At 39.3% G+C, this 26,156-nt stretch overlaps 1 pseudogene across 1 annotated transcript in view; it reads right to left on the reverse strand.

Annotated features, from left to right (window-relative positions):
- The window catches only part of LOC126278258 (anoctamin-1-like), a 246,147-nt pseudogene that overhangs the window by 26,714 nt on the left and 193,277 nt on the right, over positions 1 to 26,156 (reverse strand). The window contains exons 4-8 of the transcript XR_007550680.1: positions 22,352 to 22,509; positions 22,009 to 22,177; positions 21,660 to 21,892; positions 13,728 to 13,888; positions 4,948 to 5,180 (exon numbers count right to left, since the gene is read on the reverse strand). The product of XR_007550680.1 is annotated as an anoctamin-1-like (transcript). The remainder of the gene's footprint in view (positions 1 to 4,947; positions 5,181 to 13,727; positions 13,889 to 21,659; positions 21,893 to 22,008; positions 22,178 to 22,351; positions 22,510 to 26,156) is intronic.

Consider the following 26,156-nt stretch of genomic DNA (forward strand, 5'->3'; position numbering starts at 1 on the left):
ACATACACAGACCAAGCAGACATATTTAAAGGCAAAGAGTATGGCAGAGATGTAAGTCGAGGCGGAAGTGTGGAGGCAAAGATGATGTTGAATGACAGGTGAGGTATGAGTGGCGGCAACTTGAAATTAGCGGAGATTGAGGCCTGGTGGATAACGAGAAGAGAGGATATATTGAAGGGCAAGTTACCATCTCCGGAGTTCGGATAGGTTGGTGTTGGTGGGAAGTATCCAGATAACTCTGATGGTGTAACACTGTGCTAAGATGTGCTGGCCGTGCACCAAGGCATGTTTAGCCACAGGGTGATTCTCATTACCAACAAACACATGAATGGACAGTTTGTTGCTAGTCATTCCCACATAGAAAGCATCACAGTGTAGGCAGGTCAGATGGTAAATCACGTGGGTGCTTTCACACGTGTCTCTGCCTTTGATGGTGTACACCTTCCGGGTTACAGGACTGGAGTAGGTGGTGGTGGGAGGGTGCATAGGACAGGTTTTACACCGGGGGCGGTTGCAAGGGTAGGAGCCAGAGAGTACGGAAGGTGGTTTGGGGATTTCATAGGGATGAACCAAAACGTTACGAAGGTTAGGTGGACGGCGGAAAGACACTCTTGGCGAGTGGGGAGGATTTCACGAAGGATGGATCTCATTTTGGGGCAGGATTTTAGGAAGTCGTATCCCTGCTGGAGAGGCACATTCAGAGTCTGATCCAGTCCCAGTGGGGCACTTTTGGGGTTGTTCTGTGAGAGGTTCTGGGTTTGAGGGGATGAGGAAGTGGCTCTGGTTATCTGCTTCTGTACCAGGTTGGGAGGGTAGTTGCAGGATGCGAAAGCTGTTTTCAGGTTGTTGGTGTAATGGTCCAGGGATTCAGGACTGGAGCAGATTCATTTGCCACAAAGGCCTAGGCTGTAGGGAAGGGACCGTTTGATATGGAATGGGTGGCAGCTGTCATAATGGAGGTACTGCTGCTTGTTGGTGGGTTTGATGTGGACCGATGTGTGAAGCTGGCCATTGGACAGATGGAGGTCACCGTCAAGGAAAGTGGCATGGGATTTGGAGTAGGACCAGGTGAATCTGATGGAACCAAAGGAGTTGAGGTTGGAGAGGAAATTCTGGAGTTGTTGTTCACTGTGAGTCCAGATCATGAAGATGTCATCAATAAATCTGTACCAAACTTTGGGTCGGCAGGCTTGGGTAACCAAGAAGGCTTCCTCTAAGCGACCCATAAATAGGTTGGCATACGAGGGGGCCATCCTGGTACCCATGGCTGTTCCCTTTAATTGTTGCTATGTCTGGCCTTCAAAAGTGAAGATGCTGACTCTGACACCCACCTGACCACACAAATGGCAAATACTGTCCTGGGATACATTATGCCACGCCTGCTCGATCTGTTGACATAGATCTGTTAGAAGTGTTGGTTGACAAATTGCACGAGTCACTCTCATCCCATCATATCCCACACGAGCTCAATTGGACGCAAGTCTGGAGATCACGCTGTCCAGGGATGTTGCTGCACATCTTGCAGGGCATGCTGAGTTCATGGACAGTGTTTGGGTGAGCATTACTCTGTTGAAACAACACATCACCATCCTGTTGCAAGAGCGGCAAAGAATGAGCCTAACAACATTCTGCACATACTAAGTGCTGGTTAGCGTCCCTTCCAGAAACACATAAGGTGAATCCCAGATCATATGGCCTAAGGTGGGGCCAGCGTGTCTTAGATGAACCCACTCTACAAGACAGCAGGTTTACATTATACATGCAAACAATCATAACTTGCATGCAGGCAGAATCTACTTTCATTGGCACTACCATGGTGCACCATTCCATCTTCAAAGTGATCTTCTGACAGCACCAACTGAGCCACGCACATTGATGATGTGATATGAGAGGAAGATGGGCTAGAGGTTTGTGTGCCTCTAGTCCCACTGCTAATAACTACTTCGCTGCAATTTGTGTTGACACATCTAGGCTCACAAGCCTCTTATCTCTGTTGTGGTAGCTGTATGATCTGCCACTGCTGCCCTTACAATATGATGATCCTGGCAGGTGACTGTGCTACATGGACATCTAGAGCCTTGGCTACAGGTGTGAGAATGATCATGTGGCCACTGCTACCAACATCACTGGTCAATTAGTGCAGCACTTCCAACTTGGGTGGCAATTCTCCAAAAGGAGGATCCCACTACTCATAAGGCCACAATTTGACCTCTTTCAAACTCACTCAGCAGGCTGTAGGAAGCACGAGTGAATCTCTGTGGCATAGCTACTTGCTTGCTTCACACATCTGCACCACACTAGGCCTTCTGGTTGTCAGCATTCCCTACTAAAGGGTAGAGACAGATGGCGCTCTGGTAGCTAGGCCACTACACTATCTGTTGGCAGACAAGCAATAGCAGTACCGCTATTAATCACATGGTTGGCACATTCCATCAGTGTGTGGAAATCAACATCGTCTTTCCAGATGCACCTACTTCTTTTTCCAACACTCCTAATTCATGGTATGGGTACTAATTAAGGAGGAGGGCACAAGAATACAAAGGGAGCACACGGGGCCAGGCACTGGCAGAGATCTTGAGGCATATTCCAACTGGTAATCCCTGCCAGAGGACAAGTGTCAGAGAGTTGACACCCACTGCATGAAAAATAATCTGGTAAGTCACAAGACAAGGAAATTATTGTATGAGGGTTGTATAAATGAGCAAGAGTTGGTATTGTCAGAACTGAAGAGGTCAAATCCTCATTTTAGCGAAGAGACTAACTATGCGCCTAACCCGAAAGGCACCAGTAGCCATTCTTAGCCTGTCATGATATACTGGGTACAGTAAATACAAGTAGAGAAGTGTGATCTGCAGCTCAAGAATAGTGGGTGAGGAAACAGAGTGTTAATGTTTCACACACGCATATTCTTTACTTGGTAAATATGTGACAGCCACGTCAGCTTTTTCTAAAACAGGAGTTGCAAACATAGGGATTGTGCAATAATGTCCAAGAAGTGGATACCCAAGTAGAGCTATGGATCAGAAGAACTTATAGTATGACAACAGAAGTGCTAGACTCATGTTTTTATGGGAGAAAATTTGAAGAAATGGGAAAGGGTCCAGGAAAGGACCCTTTGGATGGTTACCTGGAGCTGGAATTCATCCAACGCTACAGTTTGGGAGCAATTTTAGATGCAAAAACTTTCAACATACATGGTGGGGATACCAATTCGTCAGATGGCGATAAGGAATACTTAGTGTTACACACAATATGTAGCCCTGAGAGATGCTATTCTTTTTAACATGTGGGTAGCTGAGCAATGTATCAACTCTAACCTGAAACAATTTGTGGGATGAAAAGTGACAAAAATTGGTACAGATCTTCAAAAGTCTCAGTCATAAAGAGTAAGAAACATGTAATGATGCCAAGCTGTATCATATGCTTCATCCATGCAGATTGTAAACGAGTCTCTTGCCACATTTTTCTGTCTGTTATGGCTAATCTCAGAAACTACTGTAGGGATCTTGATATGGTTTTCACAAGGAGATAGTCTGATTAATGGGGGAGGTTTGTATATATCACTAAATAAGATAAACAAATGGTCTGGCTGTAGATATTTAACGATATGCATGCAAAGTTGGGGTGGGCCACAAATATAGGTAAGAAAGGACAGCAGTGAGATGTTCGCGTTTAGAAAAAAGCTATAGGACTGCTGTTTCCATCCTAACCAGATGATTGGTGGTGCTTCATCTCTCCTGGAAATCACATTGATAGCAGGATAGAAGGCACACGGTTTCGAGAACCCAGAATGAGCTATCGTCTTTTCAAGCAGTTTGCAGAGTACGCTGTTGAGGCTAATTAGTTGGTAGCTGTTAGTGGACAGTGGGGTTTTGCCTAGTTTAAGGACTGGAATGAGGACAGTATCTTGTCATTGGAAACACTGAGTAGATGATACAGGATTGTAACAGTGCCTACACAACATCTTATACCTGCAGAAAAAAATATTTCAATTTCACATTACTGTGAAAGCTATCCTCATAGTTTATCACATATGAAACACACAGATAACTTCAATACAATTACAAATCAGAAGCTCTCCTCATAGAATGACAACGTATTCATTTTCATGTTTTTTTATGAGAACATGAAATGTTTACAATAGACTCTCAAACAAACAGAATATACAAATAATAATAATAATAATAATAATAATAATAATAATAATAATAACATTTAACCATCTATCAATGATAAGGTGATCAAATAGAAAGAAACTTCCACATGGGAAAATATATTAAAAACAAAGATTCCAAGACTTACCAAGTGGGAAAGCGCCTGTAGACAGGCACAATAAAACAACACACAAACACACACACAAAATTTCTAGCTTTCGCAACCAACGGTTGCTTCTTCAGGAAAGAGGGAAGGAAAGGGAAAGACTAAAGGATGTGGGTTTTAAGGGAGAGGATAAGGAGTCATTCCAATCCTTTTGTCTTTCCCTCTCCTTCCCTCTTTCCTGAAGAAGCAACCGTTGGTTGCGAAAGCTAGAAATTTTGTGTGTGTGTTTGTGTGTTATTTTATTGTGCCTGTCTACCGGCACTTTCCCGCTTGGTAAGTCTTGGAATCTTTGTTTTTAATATGATAAGGTGATTAGATATATAGCATCAGCTTCGAATTGATAAGAATGTGGAATGTAAACAGTCATGTCCATGACACAGAAGTTATCACATTATTCATCTTGAGTGATTAAAAAAACCATGAAAAATAAATTAAATCTTGATGGCAAGGAGAAATCTTTAAAAAATATCACCTATTATATCAAGTAATCAGGATCACCAATTTACCACTAACATTAGTAAAAGCAGGAAAAGTCATCAAATTCAATGTTAAATAATGTACTAATCCTAATTCAATCAAAATTTAATTAAAACTGTTCACATATCATGAAAACATTTTGAAACTTACCAGAAGCAAAACAACTGAGAAGCTCAGAATGGTTGCAGGCACTCTCACTTTCCAGAATGGCACATAGGGTTCCTCCAGTCCAGTAACGACATTCACTTTGTTGCGCTTTACATGAGAAAGACGTGCCAGATATTCTGGACGGGGATGCTCAGCCTGGAGATCAAAACCAGTGAGCCCCCAGCGATGTACTATGCTAGCTGAGTACCGTTTCCACAGTTCCAGGAACAGTGTCGCTGTGATACCAACAACGAATGTCATTTCTATATCTGGCACACACTTACAGTACTAATAAAATTCAGTATCTGCATGTCTTGTTAACGTTTCAAGGGGAAAAAAAACACATTATTTGTGCAGAAGAAAATGAAATTAAGTAACTGGATGATATGTAATACGATAGTGAGAATGATAATTCTATAACAGAAATTACAATACTGATCTTCAAAGAACTTGCTGGAGCAGAAATAACATGCAGTTTGAAGAAATGATTCATAAAACCCTTTTAAAGGTAACATTGCACATGTTATATTATGTTTAAGCCATTCATGGAAGTTGTTAAAGATTTTGCACACTGTTATGAGAGGAATGTTTATGATGAACAGTTACAGGCAAAACTGTTTTCATAGATATAAATGAAATCATGTGACTAAGAGGGTCAATCATCAGCATCACTCCGCTAAATTCAAATGATAGGGGAAAATTACTGTCAAAATCTTTTTATTTACTTAGCCGCCATCTCTAGACAATGTATGGATGCTGTCAGAGGATGAATGAGGGAAAGTCCAGGCTGTAGCCCAGCACTGTAGAATATTACAATAGTTATTTGAACTTTCAATTACTATCATTATTCTAACTCATAAAAGGCCAATCAGACTTGTTAATTTTTGCTCTGTTGTACCAGAAGAAAGCACGCAATAAACTTTTCCGAATTTGCCGTTTACCCAACATGGATTTTTCTTCACAATGTTACATAGTTGAAAATCCACCTCTTCACTTTTAACACAACAGCTGTTGCAACCGGCATGAGTTGTTTGACTTGACCAGAGTTTCTTTGGGTTTAGTGAGACATCTCTCGATACTATTCTATTACATTATTCACTGAAGGTGCCACATGTCACCATTTTAACACCTAATTGTTTTTCTACATCTATATCTACATAAGTACTTTGCAGGCCAGCATATGGTGCATGGCAGTAGGTACCTTGTACCATTAGCAGTCACTTCTCTTTCTCTTCCACTCTCAAACAGAGCCTCTATATAATCTGTAATTTCTAAGCCAATGTGGTTCTTACACAAAATGAACTTTTACAGCAGCAGAACTGTTGTACAGCCAGTTGCAAATACTAGTTCTCTAAATTTGCTCAATGTTTCACAAAAAGAATGTTGTCTTCACTCCAGGGACTCCCATTTGAGTTCATGAAGCACCTGCATAATAATTGCATGTTAATCATATCTATCAGTAACATATCTAGTGGCACACCTCTGAATTATTTTAATGTCTTCCTTGAATTCAACCTGGTGGGAGGTCCAAAGCACTCAGAGAACTCAAGAGTGGATCACACTAGTGCTCTGCAAGCAAACTCCTTTATAGACATGCTTAACTTTCATAGAATTCTCCCCATGAACAGACGTAATCATTCCCCTTCCCTATCACTGACCTTATATGATCATTCCATTTCATATTGTTATGTCTTGTTATTTACTTGACATGACATGACTTTATCAAGCAATTCGCCACCATTACCATATTCAGACCTTACATGATAGTTTTTTTTCTAATTATCTGCTTTAACTCAGATTTTTCTACATATGGAGAAAGCTATATCCTACCCATTAAATTGTTTATGTACATAGTTAACAAGGGCAGTCCTATCGCACCTCCGTCAGGCACTCCTGAAAATACATGTCTGGTGAACACTCACTGTCGAGGATGACATACTGGGTTCTATTACTTAAGAAGTCTTCAAGCCACTCACATATCTGGGAACATATTCCATATGTTAGTACCTTCACTGATAGTCAGCAGAGAACACCATGTAATATGCTTTCTGGAAATCTAGGAATATGGAATCTTCCTGTTGCTCTTCATCCACAGTTCACAGGATATCATATGGGTTTTCCTTGAGTGATGCTTCATAAATCCATGCTGTGATTTTCTGTCCCAAGGAAATTTGTTATATTTGAACTCTGAATATGCTCAAGAATTCTGCAGAAAATCAGTGTTAAGGATATTGATCTGTAATTTTGCAGGACTGTTCTTTTATCTTCTTGCATACAGGAATTACCTGCAGTTTTTTCAATCACTTGGGACTTTGCACTGGGTGAAAGATTCATGAGAAATGCAAGCTAATAAGGGGCCGGTACCACAGAGTACTTTCTGTAAAATCGAATTTCAATTCCATACAGATCTTACACCTCCTTGATGCCAGGGATGCCTCCATATGGGAGTCAGTGCAATGGTCAGATGACAGTAGAGTCCATGACCGTCCATTGTGAATGATTTCTTAAGCACCAAATCTGAAACTTCAGCTTTCCTTTTGCTGTCTACAACTGCCACAACCCACTTAGCGATTTTTGTAGGACCAGAATTTTCTCCAGTTCTCAGCAAGATCTTTTGCTAAGATATGATGGTGGAAATTGGTTTCTTGTTTGCATATTTATCTTTTTACACATGCAAGAATTTCTGCTAACTAAACTGATGTTTCACCATTACTTTTTGAACAGACTGCAACAATCTCTGTTTCCTCAGCATTTCCAGAATCTTGTTATTAAAGCACAGTGGGTCTTTCCATCTTTAATACACTTATTCAGCATGTACTTCTCCAGAGCATGATATACAATCAGCTTAGACTTAGTTCCAATGTGATGAAAGTAGAGGAATTATGGACAAAGTGGCTTCCATTCACTATGTAGTATGATGCTAACAACTGCTCATCTGCTCTTTGCAACATAAATACTCTCCTTGGCTTCCTGATGGGTTTATTAACTTTAGTAATGACTGCTATGAAGATGACATGATTACTAATCCCTGTCTCTATGGTGACACTGTCAATAAGGTCAGGTCTGTTTGTATCTATAAGACCTAGAATATTTCCAATGTATGTGGGTTGTCGAATAAGCTTCTGAAGACAGTTTTGGAAAAAGAACATGTTCAGAACAATTTTACTAGACTGTCACACCACCTGCGCTGAATCATATATGGCAGATATATGCTCGACTAGCTAGTTACCTCCAAATAAAAGTGTATGGTAGAGGGCTGAGTGTAGACTTTCTTTGAATGATTTTATAACTAATGTAGCTGAATCAAGTGGGTGGTAAAAATATCCAACAATTAACTTAGTTCACTCAGGCCTGTTATTCGCATCCAGGTAATTTTGCAGCCAGATTCAATTTTGACATCAATGCACTGCAAGCTCACTGGTCTATTATTTGGATCAGCACACCAATTGTGTCCGGCCAACAGCCATATGCAGTGACTGGACAAGCACACAATCTACAGTAATTCTAGCTTGGAATTTAACAGTATGAGTGAAGGAAAGTTGCTATTTTCCTTCTCTCATATTGTTGTAATTCTAGCATGGCTATATTTAACAGTCAGTTGCGTACAGCTGCCTTTTGGCCCAAATAACAAATTAGCATTCATGTGCTTAACTTAATAGTTAGTGAATTTCTTTTTAGAATTAAGCATAAGTTTTTAAACAAATTAAAATTGGAATGATTAACAAAATGATACAAGATATTATATCCCAAAGAATAATGATGTAGCTGAATGCAATGGTTTTAATACAACTTGGAAATTTAATTGCAAGCAAAGAACCAGAAAAATGCTTGAAAAGGTTGTCTTAAAATTCTAAACAGATTAGCAACAATTATTTAAATGATGAGACTGAGATAGCAGAGCAAAGCAAGCAGAGTGACAAACGAAAGTCCCGACCACTAACTAATCTTGGAGTTTGTAGCACTATGAAAGTATTTAAATAAATCACAATGTTTTCAAAAGCTCAGTTCCTATTTCAGCTAGCAACATGGGTAAAATGTTTTTCGTTTAGCCTGGACAAGAGGCCATTTGTACAGCCATTTCAAAGTCTGTCTCACTGTAGCTATGTTACGGTACATTAAGCAAGGTTTGAACCAGGGACTGGAGCTGGTGCCCAGGCAAACATTACAAATCGATTAATTCCTTTTGCAAAAGATTTTAATTGGGATGAAATTAATGCTCTGCTAATAGCACCATTTATATGTGCACTATTCAGATTTCACTTGCAAATGCAGTCACCTCATTTGGATTTTATGTACAAAAACAGCGAACCTTTAATAACTCTAGACTGGAGCGAGACTTATGATTTTAATTTGGTTCACCAGTGTATCAGACCTTGATCTAAGATAAGTCTTAACTGTCTATGAAGGTAGATAAAAGGATAAACTCACGACGAAAATTTTTGTTCAATAACCTTTACCCATTGTCGAAATAATTGTGGCACATAAAATTCATTCTTACGTGAACTGAATGTGCAGAAGCAGTTTAAAGTAAGTCCACTAAATAAAACATGCATTCTTACAATAAAATTGAAAAATCTAGAGGGTGTCAATTATTGAACTATATGAAATACTTCATAACTTCTGAATGGTTTGTGTTAGGACATTTAAACTGTACGGTTGGCCATGAGGCATGATAGGAATCAGCATGCACTGTATGGTTTGGTTTAGGAACGAAGCGCACTTTCATTTGGATGGGTTCATCAATAATCAAAATTGATGCATTTGAGGCATTGAGAAACTGCATTTTGTGATTGAGAAGTTTCTTCACCCTCAGCAGATGACTGTGGGATGTGCAATGTCCAGTCACAGAATAATCGGTGTGATATTCCTCCATGGCACAGTAACTACTGAACGCTACATGAAGGTTTTGGAAGATGATTACATCCCCATTATCCAAAGAGACCCTGACTTCGACAAGATGTGGTTCGTGCAAGACAGAGCTCGACCCCATCGAAGCAGGAGAGTGTTTAATGGCCTGAAGGAGTACTTTGGGGACTGCATTCTAACTGTAGGGTCCCCAGAGGACACTGGCATCGGCCTCAATTGGCCACCATACTCGCCGGATCTGAACACATGCGACTCCTTTTTGTGAGACTATATTAAAGACAATGTGCATAACCTCAAAACCATTGCTGGGCTGTGAACAGCCATTCAGGAGGTCATTGATATTCCAACAATTCAGTGGGTCCAGCTGAATTTCGCTATTTGCACTACATCATCACCCATGATGGCAGGCATATTGAACATGTCATAACCTAAATCCGAATATCTCTAGTGATGGTTCAAATGCTGAATAACGTGTGCGCATGCCATAGTTTGTAACTAATTTACGCCCTTTTTTTTTTTCAAAACTGTTCAATAATGGTCACCCTGTAGCTTCATTTGGATTTTACATGCAAGAAACATATTATTTTGTGAGTTTTTCTTACACTTGCCACTTCTATGCTTCAAACTTGTGTGAATGGGTCCAAGCAATAGGTTCGAAAGACAATTAAAAAATCTATTTAGTATCAGTTACCACTTGAGTCAACAAAAATCTAAATCAGTTGCCAAGCTACGGCCATCTAATGACAGAATTATGCACAGTAAAAGCTGGGAACCAGAATGAAAATTACTCCTATCATAACACAAAAAATGTCCTGGGCGGAGTCAGGGATGTAACAGGAGGGAACTACCTTTTCGACTTACCTCGCAGCTCCAAAGACATTTAAATCAAAACCTCTGGACATATTCACACTTTTTTATGAGTTAACCCTACTTTCCCAGCTGCAAGGTGTTGGCAAATCTGCATCTTGTAATTTATAGTTTAAAGTCCCTGATCCAGTGCCCAAACTACAGAAGATTTGCCAGCTATAGTAAACAACAGACATCATCATATGTCTGAAGAGCATACATGTAACAGTTAAAGTTTCTCTGTGGTGGATAATAGACTGAATATGTCAAGAGGTTTTGACTGAAACGTCTTTGAAGTTGCCAGATAAGTCAAAAAACTAGTTCAAACAATAGAAAATCCAGGATGGAATGTAGCACTATTCTGAAGCAGGAAGTTGCTATTCACCATACAGTGAGGATGCTGAGTCAGAAACAGGCACAACAAAAAGACTGTCACAACATAAGCTTTCAGCCATCAAGGCCTTTGTTAAAAATAGGTGACGCACGCACACACGCACAGGATGTGGGTTTTAAGGGAGAGGGTAAGGAGTCATTCCAATCCCGCGAGCAGTAAGACTCCTTACCCTCTCCCTTAAAACCCACATCCTTTTATCTTTCCCTCTCCTTCCCTCTTTCCTGATGAAGCAACCGCGGATTGCAAAAGCTTGAATTTTGTGTGTGTGTGTTTGTGTTTCTATCAACATACCAACGCTTTTGTTTGGTAAGTTACATCATCTTTGTTTATATACAGGGTGTTACAAAAAGGTACAGCCAAACTTTCAGCAAACATTCCTCACATACAAAAAAAGAAAATATGTTATGTGGACATGTGTCCGGAAACGCTTACTTTCCATGTTAGAGCTCATTTTATTACTTCTCTTCAAATCACATTAATCATGGAATGGAAACACACAGCAACAGGAAGTACCAGTGTGACTCCAAACACTTTGTTACAGGAAATGTTCAAAATGTCCTCCGTTAGCAAGGATACGTGCATCCGCCCTCCGTCTCATGGAATCCCTGATGTGCTGATGCAGCCCTGGAGAATGGCGTATCACAGCCATCCACAATATGAGCACGAAGAGTCTCTACATTTGGTACCGGGGTTGTGTAGACAAGAGCTTTCAAATGCCCCCATAAATGAAAGTCAAGAGGGTTGAGGTCAGGAGAGCGTGGAGGCCATGGAATTGGTCTGCCTCTACCAATCCATCAGTCACCAAATATGTTGTTGAGAAGCATACGAACACTTCGACTGAAATGTGCAGGAGCTCCATCTTGCATGAACCACATGTTGTGTCGTACTTGTAAAGGCACATGTTCTAGCAGCACAGGTAGACTATCACGTATGAAATCATGATAATGTGCTCCATTGAGCATGGGGCCCAATCAAGACATCGCCAACAATGCCTGCCCAAACGTTCACAGAAAATCTGTGTTGATGACGTGATTGGACAATTGTGTGCGAATTCTCATCAGCCCACACATGTTGATTGTGAAAATTTACAATTTGATCACGTTGGAATGAAGCCTCATCCATAAAGAGAACATTTGCACTGAAATGACGATTGACACATTGTTGGATGAACCATTCACAGAAGTGTACCCGTGGAGGCCAATCAGCTGCTGATAGTGCCTGCAAAAGCTGTACATGGTACGGAAACAACTGATTCTCCAATAGCACTCTCCATACAGTGACGTGGTCAACGTTACCTTGTACAGCAGCAACTTCTCTGACGCTGACATTAGGGTTATTGTCAACTGCATGAAGAATTGCCTCATCCATTGCAGGTGTCCTCGTCATTCTAGGTCTTCCCCAGTCAAGAGTCATAGGCTGGAATGTTCCGTGCTCCCTAAAACGCCGATCAATTGCTTCAAACGTCTTCCTGTCGGGACACCTTCGTTCTGGAAATCTGTCTCGATACAAATGCACCGTGCCACAGCTGTTGCCCTGTGCTAATCCATACATCAAATGGGCATCTGCCAACTCCGCATTTGTAAACATTCCACTGACTGCAAACACGTTCGTGATGAACACTAACCTGTTGATGCTACGTACTGATGCGCTTGATGCTAGTACTGTGAGCAATGAGTCGCATGTCAACACAAGCTCCTAAGTCAACATGACCTTCCTTCAATTCGGCCAACTGGCAGTGAATCGAGAAAGTACAGTACATACTGACGAAACTAAAATAAGCTCTAACATGGAAATTAAGCGTTTCCGGACACATTTCCACATAACATCTTTTCTTTATTTGTGTATGAGGAATGTTTCCTGAAAGTTTGGCCGTACCGGAAACATTCCACGTGGGAAAAATATATCTAAAAACAAAGATGATGAGACTTACCAAATGAAAGTGCTGGCAGGTTGATAGACACACAAACAAACACACACATACAAAATTCAAGCTTTCGCAACAAACGGTTGCTTCACCAGGAAAGAGGGAAGGAGAGCGAAAGATGAAAGGATGTGGGTTTTAAGGGAGAGGGTAAGGAGTCATTCCAATCCTGGGAGTAAAAAAAGACTTACCTTAGGGGGGGAAAGGGACAGGTATGCGCGCGCCCCCCCCCCCCCCCCCCCCCACACACACACATATATATACAGGCACAAGCAGACATGTGTAAAGGCAAAGTGAGTAAATGATGCAACTGAGGGTAAGTCAAGGAACAGGTACAAGTTTCTGAAATTTGTTGAAATGCTGCCACAGAACAATGACTAAACTGACTGATAACCTGAGAAGATAATAGCATGAAGGCCTTAACAACCCGATGACAGATTCGGGTAAACCTTTCAAGATTTGAGGTTGTTGGAGCATGACCTCACATCCCGAAAGGATTACCAGTAGCTATAACCTGAGATGACTTCCTCACCTCAATGAAATTTGCCAAGAAAGTCTAAATTCACATAGGGTACAAGACTGTTGCCATTTTGGCACGCGGTTAGCAGGTATTGATGAACTGGCGCAAAAGACTTTGCTGTAACATTGAACAAACAATTCAAATATTTGCCATTGTATCAAATAACTGTAAAAATATTTAAATAATTTGGCAGATGCTTTAAGAATGAGAAAAAGAAATTTCAGGTTATTACTTACCCCAAAAGGACATAAATATTGCGAAGAACACAGTAAATGGATTGTCAAATAAGTATGTGATGCGTGCATATGTACACGTCTCTGCTAGGTTCCAATATTCACATGTTCTGTCACATAGTGGACACATTGTAATGTTTAAGCTTTCATTGCAAATGTCTTGACTGTAATTAAAGACATGCTATTATTTTACCAGTACAAACTTTGGTAACAATGAGCTAAATACTAATGCAAATGATATATTAATGTTTACAAAGATGTAACTGTAAGAAATTCAGAATACTTTGCTATTATTACTCACATCAATGTCTGAAACCTGGTAAATATAGTAGTAGTATGAATTTGCAAGACAACATCAACACTGAGCATAGAGAATATCTTCATTGGAAGAATTGTAACAAGCATGGTTAAAAAAGTACTTCAATGTGTGTGACTGAAGTAGTGGGAACTGGCTGCAATGGAGTGTTCATATTCCTTGACATTATAGCACAGTAAGAGGACATGTATCCTTTTAAATGTACTATGAAAAGTGCATCATGCATTTAGCCAGAAGAAAATCAGATGTCAGAATCAAAGAAAGAGGTAAAAGAACTGACCAAATTGGTTCATGGTGAATGGATTAGCTATTAAAAAAAACTGTAAAGTAACAGCAGCGTAAACTGATGTGCAGGAACAATATTACAGAAGGTGACTTACTTCAGCTTGGAAAAACATCCAAAGTGCTCTACCTATATTCAAATTAAAATTAATAATTATTCTTTACAAAGAATACAATATGGGCCCTACTACTTTATATATATATATATATTTCTACTCCATAGGACTGAGTTACCAGAAACATGAGAACTTCCAAGGCAGGAAGTGTGTGTCAAAAAGTACTGTGCCACAATAGCAGCCACAGCACACCAATTGAAGACTGTCAGATTTGTTGTGTACTGCATCAATATTTAGTGCTAAAATGGAGTAGCGTTCCAGAATTGTGAAAACATATGGTAGATGCTGCCAGTCTGATACCTTCAGCCTAGCAGTCCCAATAGCTTCAACACTTCGGACATAGTGAACAAAAGCTTTCACAAAGCAACAGAACTTCAGAAGTAGGTTGACAGTACACAGTATAAGGTACTTGTTAAGTGTAAGGAAACAAATTTTCAGAAGACCAAGAACACCAATGATGAAACTACTACATAGGTTCTGTGAAATGATTACCTGGTAAACAGTATTTTTGAACCAAGTGCTGGCCCAGTGCTGCCACTTGTGACTTAGCGCCTTTTAGGAAGGATTTTGGAAAAGACGATCATGTTATCAGTAGTAGGAACAAGTGACAATTTGGACTGTGGCCTTTGAAGACGACATCAAGCACATTGCTGAGAATGCTCCTTGCACAAATGCAAAGATCTTATTATTTGAGCAGTATGCCCTTGACAAAAAGTTGTACAGAACACGTAAATGATGAGAGGTGGAAATCACTCACGGGAGGAAAACCTTCACGCATGGAAATGATTGAGGCATCATCTCTCATTAAATCACACCTTACATGTCATTATTTGCCTCTGAAGTCTTCCAGTAAGATGTTACTTCCATGCCTCACAGCCAGATGCATCCTGTCTAGACAAAGCAATATCAATCCCGTCCCAGTGTTTTCCATTGTGTTCACTAAGGCTTTTATTGGGTAAATTCATCCAAAAGCCACAGCTGTAGAACAAATAGTTACAGTTGAAAATGCTATATGCAAAACAATATACTCCAGCTGGTCGAAGTCATAAAAATGAAAGGAAATGCATTTAGTGTTTTTCTTCAGGAGACACTGTGTCCACCCTACCAAGAAATTCACAATCCAGTCACATATTCTGTTTGTTATTCCATATGACTGTACTATGGTTAATAAATCTTGTTGCGGTACTGAGTCAAATGCTTCTCAGAAGTCAATCAATATTGCAAATTCCTTGACCTATTGCTTCAGGTGGTTATGTGAGAATAGCACAAGTTGATTTTTGGTTTATTAGTGTTTTCAGACTCGATGTTGGTTGACATGGAGGAGACCACTGTATTCGAGATATCTCATAATATAAGGAATGTTCAAATGAAAAGGTACAAAACATCGTAATAAACAAACCAATTGAAATTACCAAATGCTGCTTTGGGATAAAATAGTGAGACATCTAATGATGCAAATGTTGTGTCATCACCTTGCATTAAAAAATTCGAAGTTGTACTCTCACCAGGCAATATGATGCTTACCATCTTTCTGAACAGCCAAGGTACGAGACGTATCAAATTCCTTCATCAAAGAAAAACCCACAACAGGAACATGTACTGCGACATACTCCATAATCTACGAAAGTCAATCAAGAGCAAATGACCTGGGCTGTCAATGATGGGAGCAATTCTGCTTCACAGTAATGCATGTCCACATGTCCCCAAGCTCACACACAGTGTAATGGTCAAATTCAAGTGGGAGCAGCTTGAGCATCTCCCCCCCCCCCCCCCCCTCCCACCTACGGCCTGGACACATCAACTTGCAGCTTCCATGTGTTTGACACAGTGGAGGACTGTCTCCTGTCACAACCATAGCATTTCTGGGAACAGGGTGTTCTCCAGCTCATGAAACAGTGGAACAGTTGTGCTCAGGCCTCTGATGAGTACTTTTGAATAAAGACGTCAATTATACTCGCAATGTAGTTTTGTACTTTTTCTTTTGAACACCCCTCACACGTTTTTCTCATAATACATATTAGGATTCTGTAATTAAAGAACATCAATTATATTACTAATATTCTTAAGCCATTTAATAACTCAGTCATAGATTCTGGGTCCAGCTCACCCTCATAACGATGCACTACCCATGTAGGTAAATGATGCATTGATGTGATTTCACTGCATTAAAATTCAGAACTGTCCGATAAGTGCCATTTGTTCATCAGATTCTTACATCTTCCAGCACTCATTCTAGTGCACTACTAACTTGTCCACAATTTCCTCAGTCGGTTGAATTCTTTGATCATTTTGTTGGGGTCCTCCACTAAATTCTGGTTCTTACATTCACTTTCAGCCCATAGTTGTCTGAAGCTTTCTTATGTGAGTTTAATTCTGTGGTTCTTTGCCAATTTTCAATCAAGATGATCTAGATTTAAGTCAGTCTTTAGGTGCACGATCTTGGTTTATAAGGAGTTTTAGGTCGCCCACAATTTTTCTGTATGCAGGTTGCCCATGATTTTTCTGTGTGCTCTTGTGGCTAACTGTGCTCATCTGATTTTAGGGGACTATGTTCATTAGGGCAGGGAGCCACATACATGGTTGGCTCTAACTGTTCCACAGAGTATCTGCACTGTCACCTTCAGTTGGATGTCCACTTTAACTAAGTGTCATCCAGACTGGTGAGCAATATTCAGCAATACTGCAAACAAGGACTGGTGCTGAAGTTCTCAATGTGCTTGCTGGAGCCCCATGTTGCTGCACCCAGTTTCAACAAGACAGCATTACGGAACATTTAGTCCACTCCCAAATAATTAAGCTTATCCTTATGTCTGATGCGTTGACCATTTCTAGAGAGCTGTAGCTTCCTATTTGTATTTCTATTGTTAAAGTTTGGATGTAGATGTAAATGTAGGTGTCAGTACTTCCAGGTCCACAGTCAGTGTATTGTCGAGGTCATTACAAGTTTCACTTTAGTATGGACACATGAATTGGTGTCTGGCATGTCAGCAACATGAAAATTGAAAACAATGGGTGCTAATGCAGAACCCTGTAGCAGGCCATTATTTACAACCATGCTCTTGTTGTTCGTACCATGAAGTGAAACTGATTTTTCCCATTTGTTAACTTGTATGTAAGTAAAACTTCAGTAACCAGAATGAGATTTTCACTCTGCAGTGGAGTGTGCGATGATATGAAACTTCCTGGCAGATTAAAACTGTGTGCCGGACCGAGACTCGAACTCAGGACCTTTGCCTTCCGCGGGCAAGAGCTCTACCAACTGAGCTACCCAAGCATGACTCACGTCCCGTCCTCACAGCCTTACTTCTGCCAGTACCTCGTCTCCTAAACGTCCCGAGTTCGAGTCTCGTTCCAGCACACTGTTTTAATCTCCCAGGAAGTTTCAAAACTTAAGTAAGTTTTTGTTTGATAATTCTAGCTAGCTTAAGCAGTGGCTCCTCGAGATCATACTGTATTGTAAGCTGATGTTAGATCTATGAGAATCAGATTGGTTTTCATTTTATTTTGGAAGTCTTCCTCAATACGGATTGTAAAGGCCAGCAGTTGATCTCAGCAATTTCTACCTGCTCGAAAACCTGTTTGGTATGTAGGAAGTTAGTCTAGTCAATTCTATGGGTGAGCTCCAGTCTTTCCGTGTTTCACCATCACAATGATTTTTTGTTTCTTTACATATCTTAGGAAATGTACCTGTTCTGATCCATTCTATGAAGAGTTTGGCCCTACTAACTAAAATTCCGTTTTTTTTTTTTTCCAAGAATTCCTTCAGGATCTCATCAGGTTCAGCTGCTTCTCCTGTCTTTGTTAGCTTCAGGCCTGGGTAGCCTCTGATTCCCCTTCTTTCACAGTGTTCATATTGGCTGGATTATTAATATATTGCTCATGTTTCCAGAAATTTCTCTCTTTTCAGCTGTATTTAGTAGGTTTGTTTCAGGATAATTGCAATCTAAGATGCACTAGGGCCAAGGGAGTGTGTCTGAGGCACTGTGGCACCAACTAATTGCTGCAGCAGTCCCCAGCTAATCTATATCTACACTTTGCAAACCACCATTAGGTACATGCAGAGGGTATATCCCATTACACCAGTTATTAGGGTTTCTTCCTGTTCCATTCACATATGGAGTGCAGGAAGAATGACTGACTGAATGCCTCTCTGCCTGCTATAATTATTCTGATTTTATCTTGACGATCCCTATGTGAGCAATACGTAGGTGACTGTAGTATATTCCTAGAGTAATCATTTAAAGTAGGTTTTTAAAGCTCTGTTAATAGACTTTCTCAAGATAGCTTATGTCTACGTTCAAAAGTCTTCTAGTTCCATTACTGAAAGTATCTCTGTGACACTCTCCCATGGATTAAATAAACCTGTGACCATTTGTGCTGCCCTTTTCTCTATACGTTCAGTATCCCCCATCAGTCCTATTTAATACTAGAACTGATCACAAGAATGATTTGTACGCCATCTCCCTTGTAGACTAATTCCACCAATAAAACAAAATCTACCACCTGCTTTACTTACAACTGACCCTATATGATCATTCCATTTCATATTCCTACAGAGTGTTACACCCACATACTTAATAGGATTTTGCTGATTATAACAGTGTCTCACTGATGTTACTGTCACAAGATACTACATTATTTCATTTTGTGAAGTGCACAATTTTACATTTCTGAACAATTAAAGCAAGTTGCCAATCTTTGCATCACTTTGCAGCTCCTTTCAGATAGTACTACATTAAAGATAACTGCATTATCTGCAAAAAGCCTGAGGTTCCTATTAATATTGCCTGCGAGGTCACTAATACATAACATGAACAATAAGAGTCATAACTCACTTCCCTGGAGCACACCCGGAGTTACTTCTACATCTGACAATGACTCTCCCCATTCAAGATAACATGCTGTGTGCTCCCTACCAAAAAGTCCTCAGTTCTTCCTAGTGTAAAGGGTAAAAGCCTAGCCTTTATATTGCCTCCTTCCATCTGCTCCTCCATTCCTGATTCATACTGTTGACCAGTTGTTCCTCATAATCCTTGCTCTTCTTAAATTGCTTGAATAGTGCTTCCCACTTTTCATCCAGCACAGGGTATATGCCTTGGTAACCCTGTGAGGAATAGCACTTAGGGTCACTTATGTATCACACCTGTGAATCTTTTGTAGTCCTCAGGTCTCTGCAGTATCCAATTTATTGACTTCTCAAAGGATTCATAGTTATTCCAGTCATCTATCCTTGTGCCCCAGCTTCAGATTGTGGATTTTTTGTAACTGGGATTAATAATCTGATCTCTACAATTACTGGAGGGTGCTGACCCCTTGGGAATACTTTGAGTACTCTTCTTGCAGCTTGCGTGTGCCTGTTGTTTTGTGTGTGATGAAGGTTGGTAAAGTGTTGACGTTGCACCCCACACCTTTGTTTTGAAGGGTGCTGCATCTTTGGGGGTTGAACAGGAGATGTAGGTCCTGGTTGTCTGCCCAGTCTTAATTCAGTACCTTCAGCTGTAGATGTAAGATCATCACCATAGACTGCCAAGTGGTTACACTGAGAAAGATACTTACGGGCTATTTCTATGATGGAGATTTATAGACATAGTGTGTCAAGCTCAAGTTTTATACCTATTACATGGTCTGCTGGTATCATTTTTGTGTTTAAATTCCCTACATGTTCTTTCTTCACTAGAGTACAACACAGAGGCAACCACATAGATGGTGTACCCCATTCAATGCTGTGATGTGACACAGTGGCGAAAAGTCTACACAACTATAACAACTGGACGCACGAACACCTCCAACTCCATGTATAGGCAAATGGAGCAAAAAAGTAATTTTGATATGAACAGACTTAAGGTATGTCATTTTAGCACAGAATGACATACTAGGATGAAGGAAGAACAGAAATCCTTCAAAAAATTTTAACCAGAAACAGGAGGATGATTCTACTCTTAAAACAGCCTCATCTGCTCGAGGAAGTTATCAACCAACTCTAAATACCATTTACTAATGTGGATCACATTGGTCATTACAAGCACAGAATTTTCCAGTTAAGTCTACATTCTAAGTCACCAAAGGATCACCAATGTAGTATCGTCATGAACTGTGGGGAGTAAAAAGCGCAGAGGGAGAGCAAGAGATGAATATAATAATCAGAATCAGAAAGATGTAAGTTGCAGCAGTTATTTGGAGATGATGAGGTTTGCGCAGGATAGAGCAGCACGAATAGCTGCATTCATTAAACCAGTCTACTGACTGACTGACTTGCTTGCTTACTGACGACCACCACCACAACCTAATCAAAACAATCTCCAGAGCTGTATGCCATTTAAGACAGTTCTTCTACTATTATGTAAATGGGTTAGTCTATAAGCTTGTGTGTTTGCTGTTCACCTAATGTGATGCAATTTTCAAAAGGTTGTTGAACACAAAATTCGGGGACTTAACTCCATTTTTCAAATGTTTATCTACTTCCCCCTTCTTTCCGGTTCTACAGTAATGTGATATTTCTTTCTATTGAGAATTATGAAACTTCCAATTTCAATCATTTCCATGTGATAGTCTGATATACACAAGTCTGCTGAAATTCTATACACCTCTTTGTTTTCCTTAGTGGATATGAGAAATCCTCCTCTTTTTTACTTACAATACTTCTGACATTTTCATGGGAGGCAGTAAATGAATTTTCTTTAATCTCCTTGGTTTTGTCCATGTTACATTATTTCACTGTACTATTAGTTGTTTCAATTGTAACTATATTTATTCTGCAGCCCTGACTTCCAGTTAAATTTACCCTAAAAGAGACCTAGTGAACCTGTTGGAGAACACTTGGACAGGATGGATACAGACTAAATGATTCTGGTAATTAGCTGTGTGAGCTGTCTCTTACCGGAAGCATTCAGATGCAAACCATTCCATGGAAGATGAGACAGAGTAAGGGGCAATGTACTAATCACACCAATGTGGGAAAGTCACTGTCTCGTAATTGATTTTACACACTCTACATTAACATGTTCCACAGAACGCTTCATCCATGGCTCACCACGTCACTCAAATACAGATATTTTATTTTCCATTAAATTTATGTTGCTAGTGAGCTTAGGAATGTTGGGTTTTCAATAATATGTTCCACAGTAATAAGTCCTTGTAACAAATTTGTCTGCAACACTGCAAGTCACAAATACATTTCACTTTATCTTGAAGATATTTACGTTAAAAGTAAATTCAACATACCTTAAGCGATTCGAAAACATAGTACAGACTCCATAGAAGAAACATATAAGACCAACTATTGAAGCAGGTATCAACATATGAGAATAAAAACCAAGCCAAGCAAAATATAATCCGAATTTTACACCAAAATAATCTTTTACATGATCTACTGGCTGGAATTTTATCCATTTTTGCACAGATGCCCACTCATGAAATAACAGACCTCTCATACATGATCTGTCTCTAAAATCGCCCTGAAAAGTAATTCAAGTACACATCATTATTACTTTGACTGAAATAGCACACACGTGCATAAATATATAGTTGATAATTCATTATTAGAGAACTTATAATTGGCAATGATACATACATCATGGAGAGGATAAGCAGCCTTGTAAACACCTTCTGTAATCAATCTATTGATTCCAAATGAAAATAAATCCCCAGAATCCTCAGAAAATTTCTGCCGCTGTAAAATAAAATCAACAACTAGGATCCTTACTGCAGGTGTGAAGAAATTTGGTGCATCAACATCAAATCTAAAAAAAAGAAAATAGTGCATTAATCTTAGAGTCAATAGTAAGTATTTTATACCATCAATGTAGGTCATTGTGAGATTATAAATGTATTATAATGAAGTTTACTAATTTGTACTCCACTTTGTTACTAACAGTTGATTTCACTTTATGTTAAGCAAGGTCTTAACAACTTACAAATATTCTTTATCTCGACTAAACTCTGCAGTTAACTTTCGTTCCACTGGCTTGAACACTTTGGGGTCCACTCGTACAAACTCTAAGGCACGCTTCACAAGTGATTTGACTTCTTGCATTATGTCAAATGAAGGTTCCTCCAAGTATGCACCATCAAACTGAAACAGTAAGTGATATACTGTATACAGTATTATGCTACTATCATTGGACGATTGGCTCTTTAAGAATACACATCTGCCATGTGTACAAAAAAAATTCCTTCAGCACAAGAGAAACTAAATTAGTAAAGCTATAAATCAAGTAGTGTTGATACCAAAGAAATATTATGAATTCTGCATCACTGGGTTTAATATAAAGAATTAAAGATATTGCTAGTTAAATGTGTAAAAGAGATAACTACCTAAGAGAAAGAATGACACCGACAAACGAATAGAAAAACAATGGCTAGGGAAAGGGATTCATTGAAACTAATATAATTGTCTTCACTTATGAGTCTGCTTCGAACTGATCCCCAAGAAGATGTGTCTGGAGGTGAACCAAACAGCAATGGGACACCATCCTGGCAGTAACTTGACATATATGGCCCAACAGGCAAGAGTAACAGTCTGGGGTGCCATTGCTTTTCATATAAGGACCCCTTTGATTGTCATCCACAGGACCCTTACAGCACCATGGTACATCGATGATATTCTGCTAACCACTTTCTTAAGCATCATGGCAAGCTTTCCTAGACCTACATTTGAGGAAGACAAGGCCTTCCTGCAAATGGCGAGTGTTTCTACTGCTCATCTTCATACTTCCAAATCCTACCTTAGTCAGCGATGTTTCCAGAAATCTCCCCAACTGAGACGTTTGGTGCGTTATAGATAGGGTCTTACAATCATCGTGATGAATACCTAAGACACCACTTGGACAGAATGCTCACATGATATCCTCAGGAGAACATCCATCAGCTCTATTAATCAATGCCAATCGAAATAACTACTTGGATCAGAGATGGGTCAACATATTACTGACTTGCTCAATTTGTGAAACACTCTCTCTCTCTCTCTCTCTCTCTCTCTCTCTCTCTCTCTCTCTCTCACACACACACACACACACACACACACACACACACACACACACACACACACACCATTTTAGAGTCTGCAACAATGATGGTTATTTGGAGTCTTCTGGACATTTTATATGGAGTTAAGGGTGATAGTTTTCACATCACTCCTCATTAAATAAATAATGACAACATTATACAGAAATTATGTTCAAACACAATACAGGTCTTAGAAGTGTACAGCAGACTGACATCAAGATGGCCGCGAGTGTAGAAGTGTGTGAATCTAACTTGAGAAATAGTTATAGTTATGCTGTTAAAAAGGGAGTTTGTAAGAATTGTAACACTGAAATAACAATGCTAAAAGAACAAATTGCTAGCTTAAAATTCATAGTCAGTTCCTTAAGAAGCGATATTGACTCACTGAAGAAAGGAAATCGGGATCTGCGATCGAAGACAACACTAAGTGAAGTGATGCAAGACAAAAGTAATATATCGTCCGAGTGGGTAAAAGTGCCGTACAAAAATAGTGTTCCAACTACAAAAAGAACAACAAAGTTTGCTAAAACTGTCACATTTTTGGAAAAAAACAAATATCTTGTTTTGCAAACAAGTGACTGTGATAATGACTCTCCAAATGATCGTGAACTGAAAATGAATAGCGTTTTTTCAAATAATGTCAACAACAAACACAGGTCATCAGGGAAAAAGAGTAATGTACTATTACTAACAGACAGTCATGGCAGGAATCTATCCAGCATGCTCCATGAGAAAAATCGCAACATAGCAGTGACTAGTGTAGTGAAACCGGGAGCGGGATGTAAAAATGTTGCAGACATTAACTCTCAGACGAAATTAATGCAAGAAAATGACTTTATCGTCTGTATAATGGGTTCAAACGATGTGGCAAAAAATGAAGCAGAGGTTTGCGTGAAAACGCTACAGAATTTTTTACAAGCTAATAAATGCAGAAACACAGTAGTTGCCACACTTCCTCATAGGCATGATCTGATTTATAGTTCGTGTGTAAACAAAGAAATTCGGAAAACAAACATTAAAATAAGGAAACTGTGTTCTCAACACACTAAGTGCGATGTACTGGATATAAGCAAGCTGCATCGAAATCTGCACACGAAGCATGGAATGCATTTGAACTATGAAGGGAAAAGATTTGTTTGTGATTGTGTTAGTGAAATAATTAAAGAAAGACCTGTACGGGATAGAACAATTTATCAGCTTCCTGAACATCCTTCCAAAAGTGAGGCAAACAAAATAAACAAGAAAGAAGAACGAAAATACAACACTGCTGACGTTCCTAATTTAAACTAGAGGTATGTGATGCTATAAATATGATTCCCAATTACCAAATCGTGAATACGCCCGAACTAAAAATTTATCACCATAATGTGCAATCCCTGCGTAATAAGATCGATGAAATTAACGTTCTATTAACACACAAACTTAATGATATCTCAGTGTTATGCATTTCCGAGCACTGGCTTAACCCAGAATTAATCCAGAATACGAAAATAAACAAATTTGTCTTGGCTACTTACTACTGCAGGAAAAACAGCAAGCAGTGTGGGGTAGCAATTTACACAAAGGATAATGTAGATTTTATTACACTACCTGACTTAACTAGGGCAAATGTCGAAAAGGATTATGAAATTGCAGCTATAAAAATTACTCAGTTCAACCTGGTTATTGCTACAGTTTACCGATCACCGTCCGGGAATTTTGAACTTTTCTTAAACAAAATGGATTGTGAATTGATAATCTGTGCTGACTTCAATATTGACTTCCTCACGAATAGTGGAAATAGGGAGACCATTTTGAACCTTGCAACGTCCTACAATTTAAAGGCTGAAGTAAAAGCAGCTACCTGAGTATCAGAAACTTGACAAACAGCTCTTGATTAGTTTCTAGTCAAGAAGAGTTTACAAAACACCTCACTAAGAATTTTCAATGCAGGTTTTAGTGATCATCTTGTTCAAATATTAAGCATAAAAGTACAAGGCAGTATTATTAACAACATGTCTTTCAGAACAGCATATCGAAGTTATAATCAGCATAATGTGAACTACTTCAACAACTTATTACAAAAGAAAAATGGCTAGGAGTGTACAAAATGAACGATATAAATGAAAAATTCAACACTTTCATTGATATATTAACCCATTTCTTTGAACTTGCGTTCCCACTGAAAACATTAACCACACGGGGAAACTCTAGAACAAACAGCTGGATCACAAAGGGAATAAGAGTTTCATGCCAGAAGAAAAGACTACTTCATGAAATATGTAACTCAAAAAATTCCTCACCTGTAGTATGCTCATACTATAAAAAATACTCCGAAACATTAAGAAATGTAATAAAAGCAGCAAAAATAATGCATAATGATGAAATCATTTATAATTCAGCTAATAAATCAAAGGCTATGTGGAGTGTTATAAAAAAAGAATGCGGAGAATACAGACAACCTTGGAAAAATATAACACTATCACACAAAAATAAAAAAGTAACAAACCCCTTAGCAGTAGCCAACGCATTTAACAACTTTTTCACAGGTATTGCTGAAAATATGTTACAATCAAACTTTAAGAGCACCCAGGCAAATGAATATAAAATAAGTGCATGTAGAGGATCAATGTACATCAGTTCTGTTTCACAAGATGAAGTAGCTAAAGCAATGAAAGGACTAAAAAATTCCAAATCAGCAGGTATTGATGATATACCTGCAACAATGTTAAAGAA

The sequence above is a fragment of the Schistocerca gregaria genome, chromosome 6, assembly GCF_023897955.1.
Source record: "Schistocerca gregaria isolate iqSchGreg1 chromosome 6, iqSchGreg1.2, whole genome shotgun sequence".
NCBI lineage: Eukaryota > Metazoa > Arthropoda > Insecta > Orthoptera > Acrididae > Schistocerca > Schistocerca gregaria.